A 7,711-nucleotide genomic window follows, 5' to 3' on the forward strand; every position below is an offset into this window, starting at 1 on the left:
AACATATCCTCATTAATAGCAAGGACTTCTGTTTATTTGGCCATGAGCAAAAGTTTGGCTTTGCTCAGATTGAGGCCACTTCAAGACCTAAGCTTGGAGACAAGGTAATTTGAAGCAAAGGAGGCAGTGAGAAGGAAAAAGGAGGACAAAGAGGTGAACATGAACAAAAAACACATGAGGAGGAACCAACAGAAAAATTAGGGCAACATGAAAAACCAAAACAGAGGAACTCCTTCAGTGGACCAGGTGGGAGCTACTGCAGAAGACTCTACCTATAAAGAATTAATGGACTTCCCTGAAAGGGAATTTAAAATATGTATGATAAAGACAATAAAAGGAATGGATGAAAAATGTAAAAACAGAACCAAAGGTCAATGAGGATATGTAGAATATAGAAAGGATATGATGTAGCTTAAGGAAATAAAAAAGAGAATCAGGGAATGTAAAGAAGCAGTAGAAAATATCAAAAATAGTTTAAACCATGCAGGACAAAGACAAAGTTTAACCATGGAGGACAGAGCTAGAAGACAAAGTTTTCAAGTTAACCCAGGTATTTAAAGAGGCAGAAAAGAAGAGAAAGCAGAACAGGCACTTAGAAAACACGGAGACTCCGTGAAGCATTCAAACATACAAATAATAGAGATTCCTAAGGGGAAGAAGATTTAACCAAAGGAATGGAAGTCCTACTGGAGACTATAAACTTCCCAAGTTTTACTAAAGACCCCCAACACACTCCTTTCAGATGGATATAGATCCCCAGGTCATCTAAGCTCAAATAGAGCCTCTCTAAGACAAACTGTAAAGAAACTGTCCAAAGTCAAAATGAAAGAAAAAATTCTGCAAGCAGCCAGGAGTAAGCATCAACTGACCTACAGAGGCAGAGCCATTAGGATGACAGCAAACTTTTCAACTAAAATTTTCTAAGCCAAAAAAGCATGGTCATTCATCTTCAACATTCTTAAAGAAAACAATTTTCATCCCAGAATTCTGTATCCTGCTAAACTAAGCTTCAAAATTGATGGAGAAATCAAATCTATTGTGGCTATATAAGTACTGAGGAAATTCACCACAATGAGACCAGCTCTACAGGAAACACTTAGACCTATTCTCAACACTGACCATCACAAAGGACCTCAAGCAAAGTAAATACCCGAAGCTAAAGGTCAAAACTTAGCTTCCACAATGACACAAAAGATAAAAGTCTACAGTGGACTTTCACAAAATAAGAATAGAACTCCACCACACTTATCAATTCTCTCAATAAATAGCAATAGACTGAATTCACCAGTAACAAGTTGCAGGCTAGCTGATCAGATAAGAAAAGCACAGGGCTGATCAGATAAAAAATAAAATAAAAAAGCACAATCCATCCATATGCGGTCTCCAGGAGTCATACCTAGCCTTGAAGAACAAATCAAGACTCAGGGTTAAGGGATGGAAAACAGTATTTCAAGCAAATAGAAATCAGAAGAAAGGATTGTGATCTTATTTTCAGATACAAGCAGATTTAAAGTGAGTAAAGTTAAGAAAGACAAAGATGAACACTTTATACTGGTCAAAGGAACAATAAGAAAACATTTCACTTTTAAATATGTATGCACCCAACTTAAATGCTCCCAGATTTATGACACAGACCATGATGGGTCTGGGTAATACGATATGCCATAACACCATAATAGACGAGGACTTTAATGTCCCTTCAACAGAACTGCACAGATCCTCTAAACAGAAACTATACAAAGATACAAAAGACTTAAATGTGACCCCAGAATAACTGAGATTGATAGATATGTACAGAACACACCATCCCAAACTACCACATATACATTTCTCTCAACAGCCCATGGTACATATTCCAAAATTGACTAAATCCTAGGATACAAATTAAACCTCAGCAAAATTAAAAGAATAGAAATTATACCTTGTATCTTCTCAGACCACAGGCAAAAAAGGTGAAACTCAACTCCAACAAAAAACATTCATCACCACACTTTAGGTATGGAAATTAAACAACCTTATGCTGAGTGATAATTGGATTTAGGAAGAGATAAAAGAAGAAATTGTTAAATTACTCAAACATAGCAACAATGAAGACACAAGTTACCAAAACCTGTGGGATACAGCAAAAGCAGTTTTAAGAGCGAAATTTATCACATTAGATGCCTACATCTGAAAAACAGAAAGAGAGCACGTCAACAAATTCATGAACCATCTTATGGAACTGGAAAAAGAAAAACAATCTAATTCCAAAACCAGCAGAAGAAAAGAAATAACTAAAATGAAACCAGAAATAAATTAAATTGAAAAAAAAAGAATTATTCAGAAATTTAACAAAAGAAAAAGTTGTCTTTTTCAAAAAGTAAACAAAATCAATAAATATTTGGCCAGATTAACTAGAAACAGAAAAGTAAAAATCTCTAATCACCTCAATCAGAAATGATAGGGAAAATATCAGATGCCACTGAGACACAAGGGATCATCTCTGAGTACTCCAAGAAATTCTATGCCCAGAAATTGGACCACATGGAAGAAATTGATCAATACCTGGAATCACACCCTCTCTCTAGACTTAATCAAGAAGAAACAGACCTCTTGAACAGATCTATTTCAAGAACTGATATTAAAATAACAATAAAAAATCTGCCAACAAAAATGCCCTGGTCCAAATGGCTTCACACCAGAATTCTATCAAATCTTCAAAGAGGTTATACCCATACTGCAGAAATTATTCCAAAAAATTGAGGAAGAAGGAATCTTCCCCAACACATTCTATGAAGCAAACATCACCCTGATACCAAAACCAGGAAAAGACCCAACTAAAAAGGAGAATTTCAGACCAATCTCACTAATAAATACAGATGCAAAAGTTCTCAACAAAATCCTAGCCAATAGATTACAGTTACACATTAAAAAAATCATGCATCATGATCAAGTAGGTTTCATCCCAGGGATGCAAGGCTGGTTACCATATGTAAGTTCACGAACGTAATTTATCATATTAACCATATTAACCATGTTACCATATTAACAGAAGCAAAAACAAAGGCCATATTGAGACAGGACACCAGAAAAAGTAAGGTTTAAGAAAACAGGTATTTTCAAGGAGATACTAAGGATACACCTGAGAGGTCCTCCCCATGGTGACTTAGCCTTTAGGAATTTGTAGAAACGTAACTTCCTGAGACTTCCTTCCACTTCCATAAAAGGTTGCAATTTTGTAAAAGCTACAGCCAGCTTCTCCAGCTTGACTTAAACTGACCAATGAGAATGGTACCTATAGGCTGGAACTTTTTTACTGGGGATAAAAAGGAGAAGACGGAACCAGTGGGGGAGCATGGCCATTTTGAATTCTTCTGTGCCATCCCTCCACTGGCTGAAATAAAGCCCTTCCTATTTTAATCATGATGTCAGGGTGTTTGTTCTCTCCATTGGGCCTCATCTTCCTGCAACATTTTTATCCTCCCAATAGATGCAGAGAAAGCATTCAATAAAATTCAGCATCCTTTTTTAATTAGAACACTGAAGAATATAGGCATAGGAGGCACATTTCTGAATTTGATTGAAGCTATCTATAACAAACCCACTAATATTGTACTGAATGGAATAAAACTGAAATCTGTTCCATTCAGAACTGGAACCACACAAGGTTGTCATCTATCACCACTAGTATTCAATTTAGTGCTAGAAGTTCTAGCCAATATAATCAGGCAAGGGAAGGAAATAAAGGGCATCCAAATGGGGGCAGAGGAGGTCAAACTCTCACTCTTTACTGATGATATGATTTTATACTTAGAGAACCTCAAAGACTCAACCCCAAGATTCCTGGAAGTGATCAAAAAGTACAGCAATGTCTTAGGATATAAAATCAATGTCCACAAATCAGTAGCCTTTGTATATGCCAATAACAGCCAAGATGAGAAGCTAAACAAGGAAATAATTCCCTTCACCATAGCTTCAGAAAAAATGAAATACCTAGGAATATACCCAACAAAAGAGGTGAAGGACCTCTACAAAGAGAATTATGAAACCCTAAGAAAAGAAATAGCAGAAGATATTAACAAATGGAAGAGCATACCATGCTCATGGCTGGGAAGAACCAACATTGTGAAAGTCTATACTACCCAAAGCAATCTACAGATCCAATGCAATCCCCATTAAAATACCATCATCATACTTACAAGATTTGTAAAAAATAATTCTTCACTTTGTATGGAACCAGAAGAAATCCCATATAACCAAGGCAATTCTTAGTAATAAAAACAAAGACAAGAATATCACCCTACCAGACTTTAGGCTGTACTTTCAAGGCCATAGTGATCAAAACAGCATGGTATTGGCACAAAAATAGAGACATTGATATTTGGAACTGAATAGAAAACATGAGATGAAACTAACATCTTACAGCCACCTGGTCTTTGATAAACCAAACAAGAACATACCCTGGAGAAAAGAATCCCTATTCAATAAGTGGTGCTGGGAGAACTGGATAACCACATGTAAAAGAGTAAACCTGTACCTCTCACCACTTACAAAAATTGATTCAAGATGGATAAAAGATTTAAATCTTAGGCTTAAACAATAGAAATCCTCAAAGAAAATGTGGGGGGAAATATCTAAAGATACTGGCCTGGGGAAAGACTTTATGAAGATGAATTCCATGGCAATTGCAACAACAAAATAAACAAATGGAATTTAATTAAACTGAAAAGCTTCTGTACAGCTAAAGAAACAATAGTCAAAGCAAACAGACAATCTTCAGAATGGAAAAGATATTTGCACATTATGAATTGGAAAAAGGCTTGATAAGTAGAATCTACAGAGAACTCAAATTAGTCAGCATGAAAAAAGCCAACAATCCCTTAGATTACTGGGCAAGAGAGATGAATAGAACCTTTTCTTAAGATGACAGATGAATGGCTATCAAACATATGAAAAAATGCTCATTATTCCTAATCATCAGAGAAATGCAAATCAAAACCACCCTGAGATATCATCTAACACCAGTGAGAATGGACCACATCACAAAGTCTCAAAGCTACAGATGCTGGTGTGGGTTTGGAGAGAAGGGAACACATCTATACTGCTGGTGGGACTGCAAACTAATACAACCCTTTTGGAAGGAAGTATGGAAAATCCTCAAAGAACTCAAACTAGACCTCCCATATGATCCTGCAATCCGATTACTGGGCATCTACCCAGAAGAAAAAGAAAATCCTTTTGCCATAAGGACACTTACACTAGACTGTTTATTGTAGCTCAATTTACAATCACCAAAATGTGGAAACAGCCTAAATGACCCCTAACCCAGGAATGGATTAACTAGCTGTGGTATATGTATACCATGGAATACTATTCAGTCATTAAAAAAGATGGAGACTTTATATCTTTTATATTAACCTGGATGGAGGTGGAACACATTCTTCTTAGTAAAGCATCACAAGAATGGAGAAGCAAGAATCCAAGGTAGCCTATTCCTATAGGAACGCAGTGGATAAGCTAAGGCAAGGGGTAGGTTGGGGAATGAGCAAGTGGGGAGAGGAGCATAGGGAGAGGGTGGGGGGTCACAGTGTATGGTACATCTCTTGGGGGCAAGACACAATTATAAGAGGGACTTTATCTAACAAATGTAATCAGTGAGGCCTAATTCTTTGTACCCTCAATGAATTCTCAACAATAAAAAAAAAAAAGTTTGCACTATCTAGCTAAAGGTAAAGGAGAGAGAGAGACAACATAGAAAAGAACTATAGTCCTGAAAATGATTGAACCCATCTGACAACCTAATAAGAAAGAGGCCCACCCATCGCAGACACCCCTCTCAAGACTTTTGGGCCATTTCTAGCTGAGGCACCAGACATATGAGTGAGGTCTTCTGTGATCTTCTCATCCCATTGAAGTCATTCCAGGTGATACCTTGTGGAGCAGAGAAAAGCAATTCCTATTAAGCCCCATCCAAATAGCTGATGCTTAGAATAATAAGAAACAATGTAGCTGTTTTCCACCACTTTATGTGGAGATTCTTTTATTTCTTTCATTTCCAACTCTAATACCATCTCCTCCTCAATGTCTTCTTTGGATACTCCAAACTACTGTGAAATTCTCTTTATTTTTATCGGTCACATAAACTCCTACTTTATATGATTTAATGTTTATATGTATATTCAAGTAGTCTCTGACTTAAAATGGTTCAATTTACAAGTGTTTGACTCTATGTGCTACCAACGTGATGCACGACTACAAGATTTCAGACGTTAGTTGTCAATGATTTTTTTTAATTTATTTATTTTTATTGTTAAATCATAACTGTGTACATTAAGATGCACCATAGATGTGGCCCCACCCATTACCCTCCCTCCACCAAAACCTCCCCCCTCCCTTCCCCTTCCTTGGCCCCTTCCCCATAGTCTTGTGCTATAGTTCGGTTATAGCCTTCATGTGAGAGCCATAATTTAGCTTCATAGTAGAGCTGAGTACATTGGATACTTTTTCTTCCATTCCTGAGATACTTTGCTAAGAAGAATATGTTCCAGCTCCATCCATGTAAACATGAAAGTGGTAAAGTCTCCATCTTTCTTTAAGGCTGCATAATATTCCATGGTATACATGTACCACACTTTGCTAGTCCATTTGTGGGTCAATGGGCACTTGGGCTTCTTCCATGACTTAGCAATTATGAATGGGGCTTCAATAAACATTCTGGTAAAGATGTCTTTGTTATATTGTGATTTTTGGTCTTCTGGGTATAAACCTAGTAAAAGAATTATAGGAGATCGAATGGCCGGTCTATTTTTAGGTCTCTAAGTATTCTCCAAACATCCTTCCAGAAGGAACGTATTAGTGGGCATTCCCACCAGCAGTGTAGAAGTGTGCCCTTTTCTCCACATCCATGCCAACATCTCTGGTTTGGGGATTTTGTTATGTGGGCTACTCTTACTGGAGTTAGGTGATATCTCAAAGTAGTTTTGATTTGCATTTCTCTGATGATTAAGGATGATGAGCTTTTTTTCATGTTTGTAGATTGTGCATCTGTCTTCTTTAGAGAAGTTTCTCTTCAAGTCCCTTTCCCACACTGAGATGCGGTCACGTGTTCTTTTCTTGCTAATACGTTTGAGTTCTCTGTGGATTCTGGTTATTAGACCTTTATTGGAGGTATAACCTGCAAATATTTTCTCCCATTCTGAGGGCTGTCTGCTTGCTTTACTTACTATGTTCTTACCTGTGCAGAAGCTTTTTAGTTTGATCAGGTCCCAGTAGTGTATTTTTGATACTGCTTCAATTGCCTGGAGAGTCCTCCTCATAAAATATTCACCCAGGCTGATTCCTTCAAGCTTTTCCTGCATTTTCTTCAAGTATTTTTATAGTTTCATGTCTTAAGTTTAAATCTTTAATCCAGTGAGAGTCTATCTTAGTTAATGGTGAAAGGTGTGGGTCCAGTTTCAATCTTCTACAGGTTGCCAGCCAGTTTACCCAGCACCATTTGTTAAATAGGGAATCTTTTCCCCACTCAATGTTTTTAATTGGCTTGACAAAGATCAAATAACAATAAATAGCTGGGTGCATCCCTTGCTTCTCTATTCTGTTCCAGATATCTATCTCTCTGTTTTTGTGCCAGTACCACGCTGTTTTGATCACTATCAATTTATAGTACAGTCTCAGGTCTGGTAGTGTGATTCCTCCTGCTGTGTTTTTATTGCTGAGTAATGTTTTGGCTATT

The sequence above is a fragment of the Nycticebus coucang genome, chromosome 4 (genome assembly GCF_027406575.1).
Source record: "Nycticebus coucang isolate mNycCou1 chromosome 4, mNycCou1.pri, whole genome shotgun sequence".
NCBI lineage: Eukaryota > Metazoa > Chordata > Mammalia > Primates > Lorisidae > Nycticebus > Nycticebus coucang.